Source organism: Mirounga angustirostris, unplaced genomic scaffold (assembly GCF_029215605.1).
Source record: "Mirounga angustirostris isolate CCGP_5_RB_7025 unplaced genomic scaffold, mMirAng1.0.hap1 SCAF_16, whole genome shotgun sequence".
NCBI lineage: Eukaryota > Metazoa > Chordata > Mammalia > Carnivora > Phocidae > Mirounga > Mirounga angustirostris.
The window spans coordinates 3,757,451-3,783,642 of record NW_026991724.1 but is presented as its reverse complement, the minus strand read 5'-3'; the positions used below and the strand labels follow the sequence as shown (position 1 = coordinate 3,783,642).

At 56.8% G+C, this 26,192-nt stretch overlaps 1 protein-coding gene and 1 long non-coding RNA gene across 6 annotated transcripts in view; one reads left to right on the top strand and one right to left on the bottom strand.

Moving 5' to 3' along the window:
• Positions 1–26,192, top strand: part of GSE1 (Gse1 coiled-coil protein) — a 400,566-nt gene that overhangs the window by 10,960 nt on the left and 363,414 nt on the right. The window lies entirely within an intron of this gene.
• On the bottom strand, positions 18,980–19,606 carry LOC135362809 (uncharacterized). The gene is made up of 3 exons (XR_010408051.1): positions 19,469–19,606; positions 19,317–19,381; positions 18,980–19,202 (listed from the first exon to the last, which is right to left on the bottom strand). It is a non-coding gene; the product is annotated as an uncharacterized LOC135362809 (long non-coding RNA).

Genomic DNA, 26,192 nt, shown 5'->3' with positions numbered 1-26,192 from the left:
CGTTTTCAAAATGTCCCCATTTTATTCTCCTAACGTATTATTTGGATGTTGCCTGTCAATTGATGACACTCTAGGAACAAACTTCAGTGTTTTAAAGGTATTTTCAGATTGTGTTGTGTTTTACCTGAAAAATCTTACATGCTTCAGGATAGACAACTTGGAGCAGATGGAAGGTCGCCGCAGGCCAGGTTCAGCTTACCTCTGCTCTCTGGGTCCTGCTGACCTGCTTGGCTCCGTTTTCCACAGCTTCCCACTGATGGGCCATCAGCCCAGGACCCCAGGAGGTCCTGTCACTGGCTCTTCTGCCACCAGCTACCTGGGCAGCCTTGGCTAAGATGCCAGCCTCCTCCCCAGGCTGCCCCTTCCTCCCCTGACCACAGCGGGTGGCGTGAACTGCCCTGTGGGGAGGTGGCATGAGCCCCATTTTTCAGATGAAGAAGCCAAGCCTCATAATTCTGGGAGTTGGGATTGAATTACTAGCAGTAAATGGCGGAGCTGGGCCGCCGGGTGAGAACAGGGTGGTCTGGGGGTGGTCTGGCTCCAGGGCCCGTCCCCCTGCCCGGGGTTGAGCGGCCCTTCCTGGAGATGGTGTGGGGCTGGCAGGGACCTGACTTTAGCCACACAGGAGGCTGCTGGGGGTCTCCCGGATGGGCTTCCAGCAAGGGGCTCGGAGGAGGGGTCAGAGTGTTGACACACCGCAGCAGCATTTTATAGGCCGTCCCAGGCCCGTAAAGCTCGGCTCCCGGCTTCCAGATGAGAGGGTTCGCAGCCGGGAGTAAGAGGCTTGTGTGGTTTGGGATGGGCCAGCGACGCAGGCAGGTCGGAGGTGGGCGTGGGCATAGCAGGATGGGGCTTGGGGGGCACAGGGGGTCCCGGTGACCCTTCAGGCGTCGGAGGCTCGGGTGGCCTGAGGGCCTGCTTGCCACTGGCTTTGGCACCAGCCCCTTTCATCTAGTTCCTCTGGGCGGCTGGGCTTCTCAGCCTTGCCGTCTTCCCTTCCAGAGGCCTTTCTCAGAGTCATGTGCTGTTCTTTCTTTTGTGTGGTCATGCGACATCCTGGGGCCGTTGGACAAGGGAGGCCTGGAGTGTTCAGAGCGCAGCTTTATGCTCCTTTCATAGGGCTGCTTGCACCAAGCGCCGAGGGACTGCCAGCCCTGCAGAACGCAGCTCGGCCCCAGGGACCACCCAGGGGGACAGGGTGAAGTGGGCTGGGCGTCCCTGGGCCCCCGGCCCTGCAGAACGCAGCTCGGCCCTGGGAGCCACCTGGGGGGACAGGGTGAAGTGGGCTGGGCGTCCCTGGGTCACTGGCCCTGCAGAACGCAGCTTGACCCCGGGGACCACCCGGGGGGACAGGGTGAAGTGGCCTGGGCGTCCCTGGGCCCCCGGCCCTGCAGAACGCAGCTCGGCCCTGGGAGCCACCTGGGGGGACAGGGTGAAGTGGCCTGGGCGTCCCTGGGCCACCGGCCCTGCAGAACACACCTCTGCCCCTTCTGGGGGCCCATGGCCTGGGTCCTTTCTGGCACACATTTCCCCTCTCGTGCAGGAGCTGAGGGTTTGCCTACAGACCTGCACGTCCCCAGCCAAGCAAAAGCTGGCTGCTGGCCTCTGTCCCCTCGGCCCTGCCATGCAGAGAAACCAGGCCTAGGACTGGGGTGGCAGAGCGTCAGACTGTCCCCCAGCGGCCTCCTTCCCACCTTCTTGCACTCTGTGCGCGAACAGGAGGCTTGCTTGGTGGCCGGACCCTCCTCCTTCTCTTCTTGAAGCTGCAAGAGCTTCTCTTGTCTTTTCAAAGCCGGGTAGGGTGGTAGTGGGCCTGGCTTTGTGAGCTCCCGTGCCGTGTGATTGCTGATCGCGTCCCATTAACCGGCGGACCCTGGCCCTGCCTTGCCAGTTACCCGTCACTTGTCAGGGGACTGGACGAACCGGACTTTCCTCAGGGGGGTTTTAAGGACTGGCTTCAGGGCAGGTCCAAGGAAGGCGGGTGGAGGAGACAGGTGTCGCCGGAGGCCGGCTGAGTCAGAAGGCCAGCAGGTCGCTGGGGGTGGCGTGAGAGCCCAGGGTGGGGGGCCCTTCTTCCTCTGACATCCCCCCGACCCCCTCCACGTGCACCTGCATCCCCCCGTCACCGTAGCACACTCATCGTCTCTCCCACGCGTTCCCAGACCCTCCCTCTTCCATCCTGTCCCCTCACTGCACACACGCACTCGCCCCAGCTCCCTCCCTGCCCCTCCCCCACACGCGTATTCGTGCTCACGGCCGTGTGCACGCTCACTGCACCACACTCTCTGAGGGAGGGTGTTAGTAGGTACTACAGTTTGCATTTGTCTCTTCTCCCTTTTAACTTTGTCCGTTGTCACTACTTCATGGATTGGGGGGCTCCTGCTTATTTATGATTTTGTCTTTCTGACGGATTGGCTGTGTCGTCCCAGTGATGTATGCCCCTCTCTCTCTGGCGGTGTCTCGAAGTCCGTCTTATCTGGATTAATCCCCATCTGAAAATCAAGGCGCCAGAGGCTCAAATAGGGAAAGTGACTTGCCCAGGGACACACAGCTGTCAGTGTCAGGGGCAGGATTCATGCTGGTCCAAAGATTTCTCCACCCCAGCAGCTGCTTTGGGACGGTGGGTCTGAGAGGAGCCCCTTCCTGGTAACTTTTTGGGTGCCTGCATTTTGATGTCATCATTGTCAGGCGGCCAGAGCTGTGTCCCCACCCGCCCTCAGCAGAGGACCCCCCAGGAGCCCGGCATCTGGCCTGCAGCCTGCGGGAGCTCAGCTGAGCATGCTTGGAACATACTCTGGAAACTTCTCACCAAACTCTGCTCCGGAGTTCCTAACCCTCCCCACCCCTTTTGGTGAGATTGTTCCGAGTGTGTTGGGCAGACCTTTTGAGTCCTTCCACGGAGAAAGCGTTTCTCTGGGTGGCAGGAGAAATGTCCCCCTCCCTGGCTTCCCTGGTCTGTGGGGGCCTTTTGGAACTTCAGCCAAATCTACCTCCTGGTGGTTTCACCCCAGCCAGGGCCACGGTCTGGAGCTCCTTGGGGGCTCTGCGCTGGTGGCCTGGCAGCTCCCCGGTTCCGGGGGAGAGCTGCTGCCTTCCCGGGGCATTCTGGGAAACTCTGGGGCCTTGCAGGGAGCCTGGGGGGACGTTGCCTAGGAGATGTGTGTATGGGGGATTGACACAGGGGGGTGCCTTTGCTGTGGGCTGTATATCGGGGGCATCAGCTAGGATGGTGGGTGGGTCTATCCAGCAGGGTTTCACGGAGCCCCTACTATGTGTGAGACGCTGCAGAACGAGGGAGGCAGGGCACCCGGCGGGAAGGACCACGATCGTGCCCGCCGGAGGGTGTGAACGCTGTCACTTACCCGCTCCTTCTAGAAGCCATCCATCGTAAACACATTACCGTTTTATGTACTACTGGGCCAGAAAGCATGCTGCCCGTGAAGCCGATGCCCCACCTACTGTACAATTCCTCCTGCTTGCGGAGAGGTTCCAGTGTGAAACAGAGTGCGGGCCTTTGGATCCGTGAGACACAGGGACACGTGTGTGTGATGATGATGATGATCAGAAGTAGCAGTGACAGTTCTGACAGGGAGACCTTATCTTACCGACCCTGTGAGTGAGGGAAGGTGGCTGTCATCTCTCCTGCTGGGCCCCTTGGTGACTTTGCAGGGACTCAACAAGGTTGGCCCCTCTGAGCCGGGATCGGGCCCTAGTTGGGTTCGATGCCGCGACATGGCCACACCCAGCGCTGTGAGGGAGCCGTGCCCCTCGAGGTGGATGCCTCTTGCCTCTGTCACCTCTGGGTCCAGGGCTGGGGAGCAGGGAGCAGTCTTGCTGACAGGCTGGCTCTGTGGCATGCAGGTGTCCAGGGCTCTGGGCCCCAGGGGGCATGATGGAATCGCTCGTGATTCTGGCTGCAGTGGCCCCGGGAGCAGAACCCGGCGTCAGCAGAAGCTGGGAGCTGCGCGGCCCCGGGGCCTGGCTGGGGGAGGGCCGGGAGCAGGGCCAGGCTGTGCCCCCCCACCTCCCCACTGCCCTGCTGGGGCCGCTGCCCACTGGACCGAGGTTCCAGGGAGGGTCTGGGCACCACCGGCCTGGCCGAGAGCCCTGCAGACCTAGGAACCTTCCTGCTCTGGGGAGAGAGAGACAAGGACACGAGACACTTGCCTCCCAGATTCTTCCCCTTGGGAAGGGCTGCTCCGCTCTGTCCCATCCGCTCTCCAGCCATCCGTCCAAAAGGGGTGGGGTAAGCACCGTGTCAACCCTCTGAGACTGATGGGGAAACCAAGGCTGCAGGTGGGGTGATGCTGGTCTGCTCTCAGTGGGCGGCTAGTGCGGTTTGGCTAACAGCGATCTGAAGTCCCACCTTGGCAGCCTCCCCTGCTACCCATGTGGTCCTCAGCACGTCCCTTTCCCTGTCTGAGCCTCATGCCCCTCACCCATATGCCAGGACAGTCTCAAGACCTCCCTCCTAGGGACTTAAGCAGGCAGAGTCCCTTATGAAGGGCCTGGCGAGCTGTCAAGACTCCAGAAGTGGTGACTAGTTACTGGGAGCAGAGGAAGGAGGAGAAGGAGGAATCGGAGGCCCCGCTCACAGCCCTGGCCTCGAGGGCCCCTGGAATGAACATGCCCTGTGCCCCTTGCTCCTACCCACAAGCTCCGACCAGGCCGTGCATAGCCCATAGCAGCAGCTCCTGGTTAATCTCCCGTGAGCCTTGGCGGCAGCTCTAGAAAATTCCGGCCCTGTTTAAAATGACCACCGGCCTCTGTTGTCCAAGAGGAGGCAGTTTGGGGGATGGGAAACCTGGAAGTAGAGCCCGGAGCACCTGGGCCCTGAGCTCCCATCATTCCTTCTCTGGGCTCTCTGTGCTCATCTGAGAGATGAAAGGGGCATTCGGGTGGATGGTCCTTCTTGGGACTCCAGGCCCCAAGAACACCCACGTTGGCCTTTGGTGGCAGTCAGCAGGTACATGCCATCTGACTGCTTGTCTGTCTGTCTGTGGGGCCTGTTTCCACGTCTGTACCTGGGAATCACGGTTATGTATGTGTCACAGAGTACACGCTCCATAAATGTTGGCTCTTAACTGTTTTTGTTGTCATTCAGTTTCCTCCCCAGTCCTCCGCATTCCAGAGAGCTGAGCTGTGAACCTCAAACACACAGGGGTCTGGACCCTGTTAGTGGAACGAGGTAAACCGGGAGGGGCCGCATGGGGGTCAGGCCCCAGGAAGGCAGGCACTGTAGAGTCGAGTTAGAAGAATTTATAGAGACCCACTATTCTCAATGCTGTATCCCCATTCTCACGTGCACATTTGTTAACCCTCAGAACTCCATGCAGAGTCTGATGCATGGGTGCGTTTTTCTGGGGAGAGGATCAGGAATTCTTATCCGACTCTCACAGGGTTGTGTGGCCCCCAAAGGTAAAGAGCCACTGTTACAGGTGCACTTACCTGTACACACACTGGTCAGCACTATGCGTGTGAGCCAGCTCCTCATTATTCCCTGAGACCGCCACCCTTGTTCCCATCCTTATGTCTTGACACCTGCTCGCTCTTCCACTTTTCTGCCTGTTTCCTGCTCCAGGAGGCCTTCTCTGCTAACTTCTTCCAGCCAAAGGTTCTCCTCTCTCCTGGCTGCCCTAGGCACTTGTCTGTATGCACCTTTTTCACACTTGCTAATAAATGATCACTTTCTTATATGTGGTCTCATGTGGTCTTCTGAGCGCCTCACACGGGTGAGCCCTGTCTCTCCTACTAGATAGAGAAAGTAGCTGAAATTGGAATTTGTATCCCTTGACCCTCCACTGGTTTTTCTTTTATGTATTGATTCCTCACCAGCCCATGGGCGTGGCATTCCTGAGGAGTGCCATGGCTGGCAGAAGCACGGTTGGCAAGATCAAAGTCTCAGAGAAGTAGGAGCCGGAGTGGGGAGGAGCGAGAGAAACAATGAAGATGGCATTAAGTGTAAGTCTTTAAAAACCACCATAAATTAAAGTTCTAGGAGACATCTCTGCCAACACAAACCAGCTTTGTCCACATTTAAAAAACAACTCCATTCGCTAACCTTTTCCTGAATTCTGTTCTTTGGTGGATAAGAGACTTGGCCACCATCTTGATGTGCTGAGAGAGACTTCTCCCGTGAGGTTTATTTCTTCTTGAGTCTGTTCTGGTAATTAATGTTTTTCAGGGAACTTACCCATTACATCCAGGTAGTCAAGTCAATGGGCGTCACTTCTTAATAATATTCCCTTAGTGTTTTTCTAATGTCTGTAAGTTCTGTAGTGATGTCCCCTCTTTGGTGATACTGGTAGTCCGTGCCTTCTCTTTTTCATCTTGATCCACCTAGCTAGAGGTTTATGAATTTGATTGATCTCCTAAAAGGTTTATATTTAAGAGACTGTGCCTTTTTGAAGTTTTTTAACCAGCCCATTTGGCCTTGAAATGTAAAGTCTTTTGTGCTTGCAGCCTCTCTTGCTCTATTTTTGTAAGACTAGATGAAATGTTCGTGAGACCACTAGGCTTTTTCCAGGTTATTAATGCTTACGGGAACATTTTCCATGCCTGATCTCCTCTCTCTGTGTTGAGTCAGTAGAAGTGAAAGCAATTTCTGTCTATCAACCCACCCTCGTGACCTCCGTGGTAGTCAAGGCAGTGTGTCCTTGTGCCTCAGGAGACTTTATCCAGCCTTGCATAAGTAAGAAAGATACTAGACTTATGTGTTTGTTAATGCAGAAGAGAAAACTGCATTGTCTTAGAACCACAGATTGTGAAGGATTGACGGCTCTCTCTAATATATTAGTGGTTCTCTTACTTAGAACATACGGACCTAATAATGTTGTGTTTCATTTCTTATTATACAAAGTATTTACCATTAGAAAGTTTTGTGTTCTCCCATGCCACAAAGTGTCTTTTATCTGTCACACAGATAAAATTTGCCACAAAGTATATTTTATCTGTAAACATGATTGACGCCTCTGTTTCTTCTGTCTTTGCATTTATGGCACATCTCAAGAGTGTCTCTTCAGAATCCTAGGACTGGGAGGAAGCATAGTGATTCTTGAGTGCAACGGCCCTCACTTTGTCAAAGACTCCGAGGCTTGGGGAGGGGAAGGGACTGACCCGTGAACACGGGGCATGTCAGAGGCTGAGGCAGGTGCTGGTGCCCTGGGACATCTCCGCTTCGTCAGCCAAGGCTGTCCCTCTGGGGACAGGTATCTTGATCTGTTTGCATTCTCAATTTGAGGGGCCATGGGATCCCCAGAGCCAGGTACAAAGGGGGCTCATGAGGGTGAGGCCAGATGGCGGCCAGCATCCTTCTGCAAACCTACCGCCCCTCCCATCTCCGGGGCCACCTTGTGTCCTCACAGAGCCGTGGGAGTAGTGGAGAGGGAGAGAGAATCTTAAGCAGACTCCATGCCCAGTGCAGAGCCCGATGCGGGGCTCAGTCTCACCACCCTGAGATCATGACCTGGGCTGACATCAAGAGTTGGGCGCTTAACCGGCTGAGCCATCCAGGCGCCCCCTTTTAAAAAGAACTTTTTTTAGCAGCAGTTTCCTTGAGATACAATTAGCATGCTATCAAATTTACCCTTTTGAAGTGTGCAATTCAGCGGTCTTATTATACTCGCACAATTGGGCAACCATCACTACTGTCTAATGGTAGAACATTTTTCATCACCCCTGAAAGACACCCTGTCCTCCCCTCCCCGAAGTCCCCAGCATCCACGACTCTGTCTCTCTGGATGGGCCCGTTCTGGACACTCGATGTAGATGGAACCGCATGACAAGTGGCCTTTTGTGTTGGGCTTCTTCAGCTTAGTGAAGAGTTGTCAAGATTCATCCATGGTGACGGCAGATATCGGCACCTCACTCCCTGTTTATGGCTGAGTGATACTCCGGCGTGTGGATGTGCTGTGTGTTCGGTCCGTTCATCTGCCAGTGGGCATTTAGACTGTTTCCGCCCTTTGGCTGTTGTGACAAATGCTTCTGTGAACATCCATGTCCAGGTTTTTGTGCGAATGTGTTTTTTTTTTCCCCTCCTGGGTGTATACCTAGGAGTGGCATGGCCGAGTCCAGTCCTAATTGTACTTAACCATTCAGGGAACTGCTGGGTTGTTTCCAGAGCGGCCACAGAGGTTCTGCCTCCCACCAGCAACGTGGGGGGATTCTTATGTGCGACTTGCTTTTAAATGAGGAGCAGGGCAGGTGGGCAGTTTTATATATCAGGACACATTCAATAAATATTAAGGTTCTTTTCCATTCTTGAGCCTTCAAGATTAAATTCTCAAAAGAGAATTTTAATACTTTTTTTTTTTCAATTTTAAAGGGACAGATCCCACTCCAACACTTACTGTGTGGTCTTGAGCAAGTCCCTTTCCTTCTCTGTGCCTTATTGTCTTCATCTGTAAAACATTTGTGATCGGATCAGCCTCCAAGAGGCGGTTGGGTGGATTAATGCATGTAAAGCGCTTAGCGTAGTCTCAGGCAGTAAGTGCTGTTATTTCTACATTATGTTTGCGTTATTGTTGGAGGGCTTGGGGGACGTACAGAGGAGAACAAAGGAGAAGTTCTTCCCCAGTCCAGAGGCAGCTACTGTCCCCACTGTCATGGTTTCCTCCTATGCATGGTCTGCACCTTCTCTCTACCAAGTCGAGATGAACCTCTCTGTACAGCTGTTCATCTTGCTCCTACGCAGTGTTCTAGCATAAACATTTCCCAAAGTTGTTCTAAGCGCCATTTTAATATCTGGGTGTTAGACCCCAGGGAGAAGGGCCATGCCTTACTGCCCCCCGCCGCCCAGCCCCGAGTGAACCATCAGGCAGATGGGAGCTGTGGATGCAGCCCTGAAATGTGGTTAAGGCAATGCTGCAGAAGCATTTTAGCTGGAGAAGAGCTTCCTGAGCTTGTGACGGGCCCTCGCCGTGGGTGTGCGAGCCTGGCCTGGAAGGACCGAGCTCCTGAAGTCTCTGGAGCCTGTCGGTGTGGGTGTGGGTGGGAACATGCCTGGGAAGAGGCGGGAGGCGGTACCAAGGGATCAGGGGCAGCTTACCTGACAGCCTTGAGTCTTTGCCTGAAGTCTAACATGTTCTGTGCTGAAAATGCAGACAACAGAGCCAGAATGGAAGTGATAGAAGTCCCCCGTAGTTCCGTAACCCAGGGCTTCCAGCCATTTTCTCTGTGCATATGCACGGGCGTGCACACGCACTGCTGTGGGTGGGACCACACTGTGTGCTGTTTTCACGCATCGTTTCCGTGGGGTATCGTGCATGTCTCCTAGTGGGGCTAAGACTGGGGCCTTTGGAGCAAGGTGCTTGGTTCCCATCTGGGCTGTACTCCTTACTAGCTGTGTGTTCTTGGGCTAGTTACATCACCTCTCTGTGCTGTAATGTCCCGATCGGTAAAGTGGGATAATAGCAGCGTCCATATGGAAGATGGGGCAGACTAGAATGTGTTAGAGCAGGGTACCAGCTGTCTGACCCAGAGCCCTCATGGCACGTAGCCTCCTTGGAGGAGAGGAGTTTCATTGGCTACATAGTGACCCCCGGTCATCTGTTGCTGGTTACCCAGGTTGTTTCTGGATTTTCCCAGATGTGAACTGCTCTGCAGTAAGCCTTCTGGAACCTCATCTGCCCCTCAGAGGCCTCCACCCTGGCCCTGTCCCCAGCCCCAGCCCCCGCCCCCACCCTTTGGTTCTAACTGAGTGGCCTCATGGACTGCCCTCGTGAGGCGGCGGGGAGCCGGGGGGCCTCCTGGCCTCTCTGCTAGCCGTGCTGCAAGTGGCCCGAGGGGTGTGAGACCAGGAGGGGCAAATTGTCTTTGGCAGCCTCTGAGCGGCTTCCCTGGACCGGCTATCTGTGGGCAAGGACCGGGACCCGGGGCAGCGGGCAGGGCCAGAGGCAGCCCGTCCCGCACCTGGGCCTCTGCTGGAAGGCGCCTCCGCCCTTCTGGGAAAGGGGTGGGATTTGGGTAAATGCCTTCCCAAACAAGAAGGGTTCTGCCGGCATGCCTGCTCCCCACCTGGCTCCAGCTGCCCGGCTTTCTGCTCCCCAGCACCTGGCAGCTCCTGACCAAGCCCCTGCTGCTGAGAGGCCACAGGAGGCCCCCCTCCCCTGCTGGTGGTGTCCCCAGCAAACCGTCTCCAAGGAGGGCATTTCTCTGGGCTCTTAAGGCTTTATCAAAAGAATAAGGAAAAATATTGAACACCTACTGTGTGCTCCATATTGTCTTCCACCGACTCCGTTCTTCAAGGTTTTTTCGTGCACACCTACTGTGTGGGGAGGCAGCCCAGAGGGAATGATAAATACACCCTCTTGTTGAATATCTGTAATGTCCCCAGGCTATAGGTGTGAGCCTGCTTTATTTTAAAAAACTCATTTTGAGATCGTCGTGGATTTACATATAGTTGTGAGAAAGAACAGAGAGAGATCTCATGTACCCTTCACCTCATTTCCCCCAGTGGTTACATCTTGCGTAACTATAGCCCAGTGTCACCAGCAGGATATTGACCTTGACACAATCTACCGATCTCGTTCAGATTTCCCTGGTGTGACACGTACATGCGTGTGTGTCTCTGTGCGTGTGCTGTCTTTGTGCGTGTGCATGTCTCTGTGGCCTGTTTGATTTTACAGGGAGGAAGTGAGGTTCAGGGTCAAGCCCTTGCCCAGGACCAGTCCGCCAGGGTGCAGCAGAGCTGGGCTCCATGTCCAGGCATTCTGACTCCACATCCCTGAATTACTCTGGGAAAACAAGGTCACATTTACTCTTTGCTGGGTTCTTGGACTCAGTAACCCCACCGGTCTCTGCTGCAGTTCTGAGCTGAAAACCCAGACAGGCTAGACTCGTAACATGTTGGTGCTGAGCTGCTGGCCTCTCTGTTTCGCAGACAAGAAACTGTGGCTCAGAGAAGCTGACAGTTTGCCTAACGTCCCCCAGCTAGCTGGTCAGGGGCTGATCTGAGTCTCTTCCCTCCCAAGTCTGCATGTGGCAGTGACCGCAATGAACTTCATTTTCCAAGAGGTGAAAGGACAGAAGACACTGTTGATCACAAGTACCAGGCTCAGGATTCAGATCAGTTAGTTACCGGGAAGATAGCAGGGGGGCATTTGGGAAAGTTTCTGGGCAGGAGGTGACCTCGGACACTTAGCATGTCCCCAAGTGTGTGCCAAGGAACACTAATAACTCAGGTGTTGAGGCGACTCTTTTCCTTGCTCAGCTATGTTTGGGAACAGTAGGTTAAAGAAATCTATACTGTGTTGTGTGCTGCAGGACTTAGCAGTGCCTTTAATGCTCTGATGTTCACTCTGACCCTCTAGAGGGAGGACGGATTGCCATTCTGCAGTGTATTTCAGGAACTGCTTGATAAGACACGCTGCCACATGAGATTCTCAGTGTTCAGGACATCCATAGCTCTGGTGAGGCTGGTTGTGGGGCCAGCAGCCCTCAGATGAATGTGGAGGCTCTTGCCCAGCACAGGAAACACTAAGAAGTGACATGACGTGTGGGAAGTGGGATGCAGATCTGTCCACCCACCGTGATCACAGCCATGTGCCTCTGCGTGTGTGGACAAGGAGGGGAAGTCAGCTATCTTAGGTCGACAAAATTTCAGGTGATTTATTATTTTTAATATAAGATTTTTCTTTCTTAAACCAACAAAGGAGGTTGGGCTCCATTCACTGGGGCAATAAAAAGCCATTGTGTGTTTGAGCCAAGGGTTGAAGGTGACCTAACAAAAGCGGTTTTAAGAGAAGAATTTTTTTTTTTTTAAGATTTTATTTATTTATTTGAGAGAGAGAATGAGAGACAGCACGAGAGGGAAGAGGGCAGAGGGAGAAGCAGACCCCTTGCCGAGCAGGGAGCCTGATGCGGGACTCGATCCCGGGACTCCAGGATCATGACCTGAGCCGAAGGCAGTCACTTAACCAACTGAGCCACCCAGGCGCCCTTTTTTTTTTTTTTTAAGATTTTATTTATTTATTTGAGAGAGAGAATGAGAGACAGCACGAGAGGGAAAGAGAAGAATTTTTCTATGTGGCGTTGGGCAGGCAAGCTGGAAGGAAGAGGGGGACAGGCAGAGACCGCTGGGAGCCGGCTGCCGTGGCCCTGGCCTAGGTTGGGGTGGTGCCCGAGAAGGGAGACCTGGATGTGACCTCACAGCTCTGTGGTTTCCTGAGGCCCAGAGAGGTTATGTCACTTGCCTTGAGTCACACAGCGGATGGTCTGCAGAGCCGGGACTTGGATACAGCTCTGTGATTTCAGAGTCTTGGAACATTACCACATGGCGCGTAGCTGTCTTCATCTGCATTACATTTTCGCCAGCATTTGGGGTATGTACTGCTAATCTACGCTCTAGAAAACACGACTCATGTGTGCATGCGTGTGTGAGTGTGTGTGTTTGGGGGCGGGGGGGCGGATGCGGAGAATCAGGATGTCCGCTGCAGTGCGACCCCATGCATGTCTCCCTGACGGAGAACATTCAGGATGCCCAGGCCCCTGCAGCATACCGACCATCACGGGAAGGACACAGACAGTGAGATGCTCTGCCCTGTTTTAAGAGTCAGCAGCGACTTTCCAGTCGCTTCTGGTCTGTAGGCCCTCGTTGGGTACTTTTGGGGCCAGAAACGCTTCTGGATTTTTCAGCCCCATAGACAGTTGCTTTTGTGTGGCGGCTGTATTTTATATAACACTCGGCGGGGCCCGGGCAGCCCCCTGTCATCAGCCACCATGGTGCATCTGTGTGAGACATGTGAATGTTCACAGCCGGTGGGGAAAGAGCAGCGGGTACAGCTGGCCTCCGGGCCAGGCGGGCTTCGCTGCCAAAGGGGTGAAGAAGGCTTTGGGTCTCCAGAACTTTTGGACTTGGGGGCTCGGGGGAAGGGTTTGGGGATCAGTGTTGAGCAGATGCGCATTCATGGCTGAGTCCTGGATATGGGCGAATGAATCTCGGTTTCGGTGACCGGGAGAGAATGTCCCTCTCTGGGACTTTTCCACAATTGAGAAGCATGGGGAGGGAGCAGCATCCGATCCTAAACATGGGCGGCGGTGGGGTCAGGTAGCAGAGAGCAAGGAAAACGATGGATTTGTTATTCCCATATCCCTGCATTGTATGACTGCAGTGAGTGTGTGTGTTCCTTCTTACATTTTAGGGAGAAAAGGAGAAAATGGCCCCCAGGATGAACCCCCCCAGCCCCCCCCCCCCCCAGTTGCTGGCAGCCAAGCCTGCCTGGACCTTGAGCAGCTACATAAATTCACCCAGCAGCGGGTCACCGCCCTGCACAAATGCTCCCTAGTGGCACTGGGAGGGAGTCCCGGAGGCCGCGTGTTTAGACGGGGTGGGACCTGCTGGAATTTGCATTCCCTCATTCAGAAGCTAAATGGATCTTTTATTAAGATCAGCAAAATCCATTTTTAACTGAATTTGAAGGTCACCCTGTGCTGCGGTTTCTTCCGAGAATGGTGAGGGTGACTGTGCGTCCACAGCGCTTGAGGACTGGCCACCAGCCTTGGAGTGGGCCACCTGGTGTCGGGAGTCCCAAGACCCCAGTATGGGACCCAGCGGCCATCTGGTGCCCCTGGGCCAGCAGCTTGCTTCCTGCGGGGTCAGATGAGGGATTGGATGTGATTCATCCACTGACCAACCCTCTCTTGGGCACCTACTGTGTGCCAAGCACAGGGGAGGACCAGACCTGGTCCCAAGGAGTGTGGAGCCTGGCAGGAAAGCTGGACAGATGGACAGACAATTCCAGGACAGGGGAACGAGGGCTGGGCTAGGGGTCAGTGTTTGGGGGAAAGACTGTGAGAACACAGTGAGGCCCCCCTGTTCACTTGGGGAGGGGCAGGCCAGGCTTTGTCGCTTTCAAATCCCGCATCCATATCCTCGTTTAGGGCCAGAAACCCAAGAGAAGACAGCATGTCAAACTGCGGTTCTAGAAGATGAAAGCAGGAGCTATATTGCTCTCTGGCTGCCAGTGGTCATGACCGCACCAGGCCCTAGGCAGGGCTAAAGTAAATACCCCTGTACGCCGGGTCCTTTGGCAGTTTTCTCTCTGGATCAAGGCCACGTGTCACGCAGGTCAAGAACCTGGTCATGGTGTCCCCGTTCCGTGTCAACTTGGAGCGAGCCCCTTAATCGAGTGCCTCTGTCTCCTGGTTGGAGAGCTGGAAAATTCTAAGGGCCCCCATCCTGTTCAGGCTGAGAGGCCGAGGCCCGGGGTACAAGGGGGGCGTGCCCGGGGCTGGCCCTAGGCTCTGCGCGGAGCAGAAGGCAAGCGTGGTTGTCTTAAAGTGTGTCTCTCCTGTGCCTTTGATGTGTGGTGAGTGCGTAGGGCACTTTCTAGATGCAATCGATGACCTACGAAATTTGCTTTCTCTAAGAAGACATCAGTTTTTACCTCCTGCCGAGAGTACCTTTGTGATTGGGGACCCGTCACATGCTGGGATGCTCAGGCAAGGCCATAGGGGTCCTTGCTCCTGTTCCCGTTCCTGGGGCGTGCGTCTGCCTGTAGAGAGGTCCCACCTCCCGGGAGGGCAGCCCTGCTGCTCTGGGCCTGTAGTCTCCTGCCCCCCTTCGTCCCTCCTCTCTGCCGTAACCCTCAGGCCCACAGAACATCCAGGAAAGGAGCCTGCGTGTCCCTTGATAGAAAAGGGCAGGCGCATCTGCTGGGGCCTGGGGAAGAAGTGGCGGCCGACGGGGGGGTTGGGAAGGAGGTGGCCCCGAGTCCTGCTGGCCAGAGTCCTGGCCTGGGGAGGAGTGCCGACTGCTCCGCCTGTAGGAGGACCTGGCGGCTTTAGAGGTGCTGTGGGCTTCTCCCCCCGAAAACCCTGGACGCCACTGAGGAGCATTGCAGAGAACCGCCCCCCACCTCCCGGCACCCCCATGCTCCAGCTCCCTGCTCTCTGGGCTTGGGTCTCTGCACTGCCTTCCTGGCCGGGCCTCCTCTGGATGGGCAAAGTATGAGCTGGGGTGTGGGGTTCCTTCTGTCCCCTGGTGGGGCATTGAGAGTACGTAACAGAGGGTCCTGCTGTGTGTTCTCTCAAAGGTCTCCTGGCTTAACCGCAAAAAGAGGCAAGTTTGTTCAAGACTCCCTTCCTTCATTTCTGTGTAAATACACATTTTTGGTTTTCTTTTTTTTTTTGTCTGTCAGAAAGCGTTTCAGGTAGGAACTCGGAGTTCGGGCCTCTTAGATTTTTCTCTCTGAGATCTAAGTTTGGGAGTTCGGGATCCAAAAAGGATGAAACAGGGCATTCTGTCCAGAGGGCATACTTTGCCCACCTCGCCGCGGGCAGTGGGCAGCGGGGAGGGGTTTGAGCCAGAGCACGATGTGACCAGAGGTGAAGCAGGCCCGGGTGGTAGCCAGGAGAGCAGGGAGGAGGCTATTGCGTAAGTCTGAGCATGGACGGCCGCCGGGGGATGGGACAAGCCGGGCTTGGAGACAGGCTCCTAGGCTGGGGGCTGTGACCACCTGCTCTATCTGACTCTGCCCTGCTCTGTTTTCTCCTAAGTAAAAATAGCTAGGACTGTCACCCTTCCCTCTGCCGTTTGAGGACAGTCCCACCTTCTTCCCTGCCTGCTCCCTGACACCTTGTCACTCTCTTCCTCCCCTTTCCTTCCACCTTCAGATATACTTGGGTTTCATTTTTGTCACTAGCAGGTGCTTGTCCTTGCGGGCCAATTTTATCCTTCCCTATGAGGCTCCGGGGTCCCTCGGGGCAGGGACCTCTTGAAAGAACCCTTGGGTGTCTTCCCTTACCTTACGTCAAGCAGCCAGGCCAATGACACAGTGGTTTACTGTCATCTTGTTATAATGGGTTTAATTAATAAATGTGGAGCTTTTTCCCAAGGGCTTCGGTCTCATTGTCCCAGCGGCTGCCCGTCCTCTCTGTGTCAGGAGCAGGGAAACAAGGAAACTGCTCAGAGGGGTCATTGGGCTGGCCCCCTGTCACACAGCTGTCCAGGGTGAAGGCCAGACCTGAACTCAGGGCCCTGGTCTCTGGGCCCCGAGCCCTGTCCCTTGGGTCGGTGTTGCCCAGCTGAGGGCTCGCACTGTCACACGGGGTGACTTCCGTTAAGGGACCTGTAGATGCGGCCCTAACTGACCGTGAATCACATGGAGAGGAAATTGTATTTTTTTGACTCTGCCTTTAGCCTTACTGCAAGGAGACGGCTCAGGGCTGGTGCCTCGTTCAACCGCAGTATTTTTTTTTAATTGTGGTAAAATGGATGTAACATAAAATTTACCACAAACCCATGACAGTGCTTTTTAGTTTTCAGACCCTTTTGGATTTCAGAATTGAGGATGAAGAAGGTAGAACTTTAGCATCAAATCCCTAGATATACTAAGTTACCATCTGTGGATGGTGAACGATACTGGCTTTTAAAAAACTCTTTAAAAGGTTTTTAAAAAGTGAGTTGATGAGGGGATGCTTGGCTGGCTTGGTCCATAGAACGTGCAACTCTTGATCTCAGGGTTGTGAGTTTGAGCCCCACGTTGGGCGTAGTGATTACTTAAAAATAAAATATTTTTTAAAAATGAGTTGATAAGAAGGAACATTTCAGGGAAATGGTGGTCCCAGTGGGTGTTAGGGGTCCAAACCACGCTTGGGGCAGGTGGTATGGGGAGCTGCCCTCCAGGCCTCCCTCCCACGCCCTGGTGACCATCAGCTCCCCAGTACACAATGTGAGGAGAGCTGGATTCCAGAACCGACCTGCCTGCGCATGCAGGTGTCAGGACCTGGACAGGGAGGGGCTGGCCAGCTGCCCCTGGTCCCAGAACCATCGCCCCAGTCCCCACTGCCTTCTGGAATCCACACCTTCTTTTTTTTTTTTTAAGATTTTATTTATTTATTTGACAGACACAGCGAGAGAGGGAACACAAGCAGGGGGAGCGGGAGAGGGAGAAGCAGGCTTCCTGCTGAGCAGGGAGCCCGATGCGGGGCTCCATCCCAGGACCCTGGGATCATGACCTGAGCTGAAGGCAGGCGCTTAACTGACTGAGCCACCCAGGAGCCCTGGAATCCGCACCTTCTGAGGAAGGGGCCCGAGTGCTGGGGTCCCTGGAATTAGGGGACCTCCCACCGAGGGCTGGGGAATGCTCCACGACACCATGGCCCAAGTGGCTACGAGGGGCCTGCTGAGGCCTCAACCTGGCTCCTGGGGCCAGGGAGCCGCTGCTGGGCTGTGGGGAGCTGGGGGCCCCCAGAGCGGGAGGTGCTGATGCAGGTAGGAAGCCGACGCTTCCCACATGGCTCCACACCAAGGTGTGGGTCCCAGCGGGGGCAACGTCCCCACCCTGTCAGATTTGTAAATATGTGGGGTTTCCTTAGTTGTCACGTGTCCCATGATATGTGGGGCCACCAGCATCCTCAGCTCCCTGCCGTCCTCAGAAGAACCCACAAGAAGGAATCGCCACCCCCACCCCCCACTCTGAGAGCCAAGAGTGCCCTCTCCGGAGAAGCTGTGTGTCCCTTGGAAGGTGCCCGTGGTCCTGGAGGCGACTCCTGGCCACACCGGGGACCTCCATGTGGAGCCTAACAGAAATCACACTGGTTCCCTTGTCTGTTTTCACCGAGGTACCCTCCTTGGACCCACATGTGGTCCCCCCAGGCCCAGAGTGGAGCCAAGCCTGGCCTGGGCGGGGGAGCTGGAGGCCAGGGGTCAGGCCTTGTCCCACGGCCACCCTGGCGACAAGCTGCAGGCTCCTGGCTGTGCCCCAGCTCCTGGGGAGGCAGGCTGGCCAGCCCTGGCCTCCCTCGCCCACCAGTTCCTCCTCCTCGTCCACCCTCGGCCAGAACATCTGTGTGTTCCTGGGGAATGTGGCTTCCAGCCCCAGTTCACCCCAGAGAGGATTTCTCCCCAGAGGCTCGTGCCTTTGGTCCCCATCCTTTCCTCTGGCAGCAGGTCCTCAGGGGCACCTGAGCTCTGAGTTCACATCTGGCTCTGGGGACTCTCCCTGAGCTCCTGCCTCTTCCCCAGGCACCCCTACCCCTTGGCCTCTCCCCTCAGCTGTCCCTCCCAGCGCCCCATTCAAGACGGCCACCCACACAGAGCCTCTTGTAGGCCAGGCCTTGACCTGTGGGCCTTTCTGGGCCTACAGCGGTGCAAGGGGGAGCATCAGGCCTGCTCAGGTGGGGGTCCTGACCGCAGCGGGGACAGGCTTGTGTGCAAGGCCCAGGGAGTTTAGTGAAGGGCCCATGTGCCGGGGCGCGAGCAGGTGCAGGAGAGTGCAGGTGTAGGTGAGGGCAGCAAGCCGGAGCACGGGAGGCCTAGGATGGGACGAGGGAGCCGCCCGAGAGCCAGAAAGTCCAGGGCTGCGGACCTGACAGGGGTGGGGGCACAGCTGACCCACGTGGCTAGGTGATGATGTGCTCAATGCCCACGGAAAGTCTGGGGGGCCACTAGCACACGGCACCCAGATCTGCCTTGCAGGACCCGGAGAGAGTGGGGAGAGAGGAGGGTGAAGTCCATTTCGCCGGAAGGAAACCGAGGCCAGGGAGTGGGGTTGTCTCCTCTGTACCAGTTTTGTTGAGATAGGCTTCCCATACCGTGCGACTCAACAGACACGCGCGGTTCAGTGGCTGTTAGCGTCTCACGACCTTGGACCCACCACCATGGTCTGCTGCAGGACCTTCCCGCCCCCCAGAGGGAAACCCCTTAGCCGTCACTCTGCACCCCCCGCCCCCAGAAGGAAACCCCGTTAACCGTCACTCTGCACCCCCTGCCCCTCCAGAGGGAAACCCCTTAGCCGTCACTCTGCACCCTCCGCCCCCCCAGAGGGAAACCCCATTAGCCGTCATTCCGCACCCCCCGCCCCCCAGAGGGAAACCCCATTAGCCATCACTCCGCACCCCCCGCACCCCCAGAGTAAAACCCCATTAGACGTCACTCCGCACCCCCCGACCCCCAGATGGAAACCCCGTTGGACGTCACTCCGCACCCCCCACCCCCAGACCTAAAGGGACCCCTTGTCCACTCTGCCTCTCTGGGTCTTTCCGTTCCAGAATTTGATGTGAATAAAGCCTTATCACCTGGTGTCTTTCACATTGCCAAGGGCATCCGTGTTGAGGCGTGTTTCGGTCTTTACCCCTTCTTATGGCTGAGTAGTATTCCGTCGTGTGGCTCCATCGCCGTCCGTTTCCACGGTCATCGGTGGCCAGCGTCTGGGTGGCCGCGCACCGTTCGTAGGTGGGTTTTCCTGCTGTCGGGCCGGTACCTGGGAGTGGATTCGCAGGGTCGTGTGAGGCCTGCCACACCGTCTCCGCAGTGCTGCCCCATCTGGGGTTCCCGCCCACAGTGTGTGAAGGTTCCAGTCGCTCCGCGTCCTCACCAGTGCTGGTGACTGCTTGTCTTTTTGCCTCTTGCCATCCCAGTGGGCGTGACGTGGTCTCTCTCCTTGTATAAGGGGTGAGATTTGAACTGTGGTCTTTCTGCAACCCGCCCCCCCCTCCCCCGGCCATGCCCTTCCTCACAGGAGCTTACCCTGGATGGGGCTGTCCTCCCTGGGACTCCAGTGTCCTCGGCAGCCGGCCCAACTCCGGGAGGGCAGGGTCATGCAGCCCCTAATCCCCTGTGACAGCAGGCCGGGCCCCTGGTGCCCCACTCCCAGCCCGCCAGGGGTGCTCTGCACTTACAGCTCCTTCCAGGGTCTTCAGGCTAGGGCCTAGGTGGGTGGTAGACCACAGACCCAGAGTTCTGGAGTCCAGACTGTCAAAATCCTCGGCTGGGGCGTTCTGGAGAAAAGCCCCTGAACCCCCCAGAATGTTCTGGGCAGATGGCTTGCCCAAATCATGAGTCATAAAAGTTCTCATCTGTTGGACATGTACACATGTCTGAGCTCACTTGATCCTCCCCACAGCCTTTGAAGAGGTGAATGCTGTGAAGGCCCAGAGAAATCAGACCGCTGGCCCAAGGCTGCACAGCAGGGCCAGGACTTGAACCCGTGTTTGGCCAAAGTCCAAGCTCAGGCTTCACAGCCTTACTTTTTTCTCACTTCCTTTTGTTTTCTCTAGCCCGTTCGTCCCCACAGCCCTGACATTGTATGGTGGGGGTGAGTGGCAGCCATGAAGGCCCCTGCCCAGTGCCCCTCCTGCTTGGGCAGCTCGTCGTGTCCTCTTGACAATGGTGGGGGGTGTCCCTGTGAGCCAGGAGCCCTGGGGAGCTCTGAGGAGTGGGGGACAGGGATCCGCCTACAGAGGCATCACAGCCTGTGAGGGGATCTGAACTGAGCTCTGGATGACCTTTCTAGGTCATTCCTTCATCCACCAATTCGGTCATTCCACAAGGATCTGTTAAGTACAGTGATGGCTGGCACCTGAGACACGGGGCTCCGCAGAACCAGCCCCAGACCCTCCCTCATGGAGCTTCCAGTCTGGTGGCAGAGAGACAGCAGAGTCAGCAAGTCTCACACACAAGTGCGAGCTTGTAGGTGGGGTATGGGCTCAGAAGGAGAGGGTCATAGTACAAGGAAAGTAGGTAACGGGGGAGGGGGGGCTTTAACTTCGTGGAGGCATCTGGGAGGCTTCCTGGAGGAAGTGACTGCTGATCCAAGGTCTGAACTCTAAGGGGGAGTGGACCAGGCCTAAGAGGAGAGGGAAGAGTTCCATGTGCAGAGGCCCTGAGGCAGGAGGGAGGCCCGTGGTGGGGAGGCTGTGTCTGGAGAGGAGGCTGAGGAGGCGGGCAGGGCTACGACTGGGGGTCCCATTGAAGGGTTTCAGCTGGGAGTGACGTGGCTAGATTTGCCATACGAGGAGCCTCATGGTTCTGGAAAGTACAACCAAAATGAAGGCATTAGGTCAGCCTGATTTGCACCAGCAGCAGGGGCTGTCCCGGGGCAGACGGTGGCTGTATCCTGGGGCTTGTGTGACTAGCTGAAAGCCCCAGGTGGACTCGGGGCAAGCTGGAGAAAGCATCTACCTCCCTTGGCCAAAGCCAGGGGCCCCGGAGAAAGGGCCTCCCCCTCCCCTGCCCCTCTGCCTGCCCTTCCGCCTGCCGCCGCACCTCTGCCTCAGCTGGGCCTCCGCGTCCTTACCACGCTCATTCATTCACAATCTCCTCCAGAAAGGGGGAAGTTTCCAAGCCTCGAGGATGGAGGTGCTGGCCCCGGGCCCGCCCAGCTTGCCTGCCCACCGCCCCCTCCTCAGACGCCCCCACCCTGGCCTGCCCTTTCTTTATGGCAGGCAAAGTGCTAATTCCCAGCGCAGAGAGGTGGGCCAGGGGCCGCAGCCAAGAGAGGAGAGACTGTTTACAGCCTCCGGCGGCTCTTGGCTCCAGCGGTCCGGCGGGCCGGCCTGGCGGTGACATGTTTATTCTCCAGGCCCTGCTGCTGGCCCCGGCTCCTGGCAAGGCCCGGCGCGGGCTTCTTGGTGATGGGGACGGGCTGGCGGCTGGGGGCAGTTTGCCTCCCTAGGCTGCTTCCCTCCTCCTGTTTTCTTCCCGTTCAGGCAAAATGTGGGGTTGAGGCCAGGGGCCCACTCCCCTCTCTGAAGGCACCGTCCCCACCACAGCCCCTCCCGGCCCCTTCAGCCAGAGCCCCACCCGGGCCACTCCCAGGAGACCCTCTGCCGGCAAGCCTCCCATGTCCCACCGGACAGGTCTCCAGGGCGTCCCCCGCCTGCTGGCCAAGCCAGCCTCCGTCACTGATGCCCTCGGCAGATTGCTGCCGAGCACCGCGCACGGGCCAGGCCCCGGTGGTGGCAGTGAGCAAGACAGATGAGGCCCTGTCCTCTGGGGTGGGCAGCCCAGCGGGGAGCGGCTGGTGTCCCCTGGCAGCGGGGCCTGAGGACCTGAGGATCATTCACAGGCTCTCCTTCCCACCGAACCCATTCACGGTGCCTGGCTGGCAGGAACCAGGGAGCCAGCTTTGGACCCAGACTGGGCTGGGTGCAGTTGCAGCCCTGCCGCTAGCCAGGAGGGGGACCTCAGATGCGTCCCTGCCCCTTTCCCGGCCTCTGCTTTCTCATCTGTGAAATGGGAGGCATGGGCCAAGTTACAGCTGACTTCACGGGGCTGAGCACGGGCCACGCTCTACTGGGCATGCAGTGATGAACCAAGACAGAGGCTTTTCCGGGCAGCGTGTGAAGCAGGGGCAGCTCTCCAGAGGGGCCGGGGTGGGGAAGGACAGGCCTGATTCTGCCAAGCGTAGCAGGGACAGGGCTGGTATCCCTGCATCCTCATCCCGGGGCCCTCATTGAAGGAACACCCTGTCCAGGCTGGAGTCTCCCCGTGGGTGGGGGTCTGACTAGGGTTGCTGGGGACACAGGACATTCAGGAGGTTTCCGGCTCCCCACGTCCGTGGGGACCCGCCCCAGAGTCCATGTGCAGTATGGAGTATCAGCTGGGGAGTTGGGACCCCTGGGTTCTCATTCTTGACTGGCCAGCACTTTGGGTGAATCATGCTGTCTTGCCTCTGTTTCCCTGGGGTCCAACCCCACGACATGTCAGTGTTCCCTCCAGATCTGGGTTCTTGAGCTCCAGTGGTGAGGGGCCACACCCCGTGGCTGGGGCCTCGTTCTGCAGCATCTCAGCAGAGGCTCCCATGCACACCGGGGAGGGGGGTGGGCAACAGCACCTTCCTCTGGCCGGTCCCACCGTGAAGACCCAAGCAGGTGCCTACTCCCGGGCCCGGCACCTCTGAGCACACAGGTCCTTCGAGGCAGCCCTAGCTTGCACGCTGACTTCTTGCTGTCTTCCCTACTCACTCCTCTGAGTCCTCACCCCACACGCCACCTGTCCCCTTTCAAACAATTCCGCGGGAAACTTGGGGGCCTCCAGACCAGGAGTCGGCAAGCTGCTTCTTAAAAGACCAGATGGTAAATGTTTTCGGCTCTGTGGGCCAGTCTCTGGGTTTCTGCCCCATATTCTTCTTCCTTTCTTTACTTACCTGTTTAACAAATACTCCCTTAAAAACGTGAGAACTGTTCTTGGCTCAGCTGGTGGGTGGGTTGCAGCTTGCTGGAGCCTGCTGTAGAAGAGCAGGGTGGGCTCTGGGCTTGCCGTGTGTCTGTGTTTTCTGAGCACGGACTGTGGCCCGGGCCTGCTGAGCTGCACACAGATGGGCCCTGTTCCCTCTGACGACCGCCCTGCCTAATAGGCACTATGATCCCATTTTACAGATAAGGAAACTTTGACCCGAGGGGGGAGGACACCCGCCCACGGCATTGGAGCTGGTCAGGGCAGCATCAGGATTTGAGCCCAGACCACCAGTGTCCTCGTTTTGAACCGCCCGTGGCTTGCCACCTGGCTTCTCTGCCTTCCGCCCCCACCCAGTTACTCTGAGTGTGACGGAAGCCCAGATTCTATCTGCTGTTCCTGGCTTTTTCTGCCTTTCTCTTGGTCTCCGGAGGGCATATGCATTCCCCTTGGCATTTGCCCCCTCCCATCCTCTCCCCCGGTACCTTCACATGCCCCAAATTAGGAAGATGGCCTCCGGAGTAACCCAGAGTCCCAGAATCAGCTTCAGCAGCACCTGCTTCTCCAGGGCCAGCCCACAGGTCACGCAAGGCAAAGCGGTGTCCCTGCAGCTGCTTGGCCCACATTCTGCAACCCTATATCTGAGCCACATGGGCACAGCCAGAGCACGTGACCTGAGGCGGGGATGAGGGGCCCCAGGCAGGCGGCCCAGACGTTGCCTGCAGGGCCTGCCCTAGCGGTAGAAGCAGCTGAGGCTGGGAAGGCCCTGGGGAGAGCCTATCCCTTGCCACGGATCAGGCACCAGGCACAAAAAGTGACCCATTGGTGTCCTGAACCTGTCGGCCACCAGAGGCTAGTTCTGAACTTTCTCCCTTCCAGGGTTTAGCTATATTAAAAAAAAAAAAAAAAGTTGGGAGGGAGTTTGGACAAGTAGTTCAAATGAAAAAGAACACAAGTAATAAGTATATAGGAAAATATATACGTGAAAACTATTAAAATCCTGGAAAAGCAGTAAGACCCAGTGCTGATGATGTTGCTTAACTAAGGCTCATTCCTGTTGCTAGTGGCGGCACGAATCTGAATCATACCACTTTCCCCCAAACCGTTTGTTAGTATCTAACAAGGGCTTAACAGACACGCCTCTGTGGGACCCACCATCCCGTTTCTGAAAACGCATCCAAAGAAGTAACTTGTAAGGATGGAAATACAAGGATGCTCTTTGCACTGTTATCATCGTGGGGGGAATTCTAAACGTCCAGCAGCCCGGTATGGGTAAGAAGAATGCCGTGTGTCCCTTGCGTGGAACGTGGTGTGGCTCGGACTGACCACCGTGGAGCTCACTCGGGGACAGAGTCGCCAATGCCCTCAAGCGGATGACAGAGCAGCGGATCCTAAAGCCGCATACGTGTCTCCGTTACCCCTGTGAGGAAGCGTGTTGCGTACGTTCCGGCTGGAGGAGAGTTTGGAAAGCTGATGTGGCTGCGTTCGGGAGGTGATGGGGCCCACTCTCTCCCTGAGACACTTTACTCCTGTCACTGGCTCATCTTTTTTTTTTCTTTTTAAGATTTTATTTATTTTAGAGAGAGAGAATGTGAGCAGGGGGAGGGGCAGAATCTCAGACAGACTCCATGCTCAGTGCAGAGGTCGATGTGGGACTCGATCTCACCACCGTGAGATCATGACCTGAGCTGAAACCAAGAGTGGGACGCCTAACCGTTATTTATTGGGGGGGGGAATATTCTAAATGTCCAACAGTAAGGTAATAAAACCCAGACGTCCCCTGTTCATATGCTGCTGAGCATCTTCAGCTGTCACCCTGTGACGAGGTGGGTGCCCTCACGGCTGTCTTTGGGGTGGCTGGCTAGTTCTCAGGGACGGCCTGAACCGCGCCCCAGGCTGGGGGCTTCGACAGCTGAGATGCATCTTTCTTGCACTGCTGGAGGCTGGAGGTACAAGCCCCCGCCGTGGGCAGGGCTGCTGTGCCCTGAGGCCTCTCTCCTGGGCCTGCAGGCGCCACCTTCTCCCCGTGTCCTCACACAGTCCTCCCTCCGTATCTGTGTCCCAACGGCTTAGAAGGACCGCAGTCACGATGGATCAGGGCCTACCCTAATGGCCTCATTTTAACTTCAGCACCTCTTTGAAGGCCCTGTTTCCAAATAGGATCACATTTGGAGGTGTTGGGGGTTAGGAATTCACCATAGGAATTTGGGGGACATAGTTCAGCTCCTGTCAGGCATCCTCCACCAAATGGAAGCCATTCAACAGGTTGTGTTTCAAGCGACCCTGGCGCCGTGGGGCACAGAGCCTTCGGGCTCCCCGTTGCCATGAGCCCCCAGAGTCCGCAGGTCCCATTAGCTGCTGGGAAGGAGGCAGTGCCTGAGATGCTCTGCCCCAGGGGGCAGCAAGGGGGCTGGGCAGAGGCCTGGGCCAGCACCCGGCTCCAGCTCATGGGAGCTGTGAGGCCTTGGACAAGCCACCCCACGCCTGCCTCTTGGGTCCTCGATACCAGAGGCCAGAGCGTCTGCTTCGGACGCTTGCATCCTCGCTGCCCTGTGCCACCCCTGGTCTCGCCAGGCTTGATGGTAGTACCAGCTCCACGTGGGGTAAGAAGGGGCCGCCCACAGAGGGCGTGCACACCGGCTGCAGCCGTTGCCACCCCATTTCACAGATGGTGGTAGCAGGACATGGGAGTGCAGCTCGGAAGCGGGAGAACTGCCTCCCTCACATTTAATAAGATGAGCCGGGGCTGGGGGGCCGGGGGGCGGGATGCCTGGGCGGCTCAGTCCGTTAAGCGCCCGGCTCTTGATTTCACGCTCCACGCTCAGTGGGGAGTCTGCTTGGCGGTCTCTCTCCTTTTCCGTCTGCCCTCCCTCGCGTGCTCGCTCTCTCTCTCTCTCAGATAAATAGACAGCCGCGCGGAGAACCTGTCTGTGCACTTTGTGCGTGTTCGTCCTTGAACAGCACCTGTCCGGAAGCGTCCTGGTAGCCCCGAGTGCCCCAGTCAGCCAGGCCGGCGCAGCCTGGGCTCCCACTCCCAGCGGCACGCTTGCGGGGGCGACCTTGAAGGCCGTCCTCCGGGCTCAGACGCGGCGCTGCCGTTCTCACGGGAGCCGGGAGCCTCGGAGGAGGCCCTGGGCCGGGGGCAGGGGGCCGGCGCCTGCAGGCAGCTCAGACTCACAGGCCCTGAGGGTAGAGGTCGGGCAGGCTGCTGACAGATGCGCTGAGTCAGTGGTGTGGGAACGGAGGCCTTGGTCGTCCCCACAGAGATTTTCTGTGACTGGTTCCACGAGCGAGC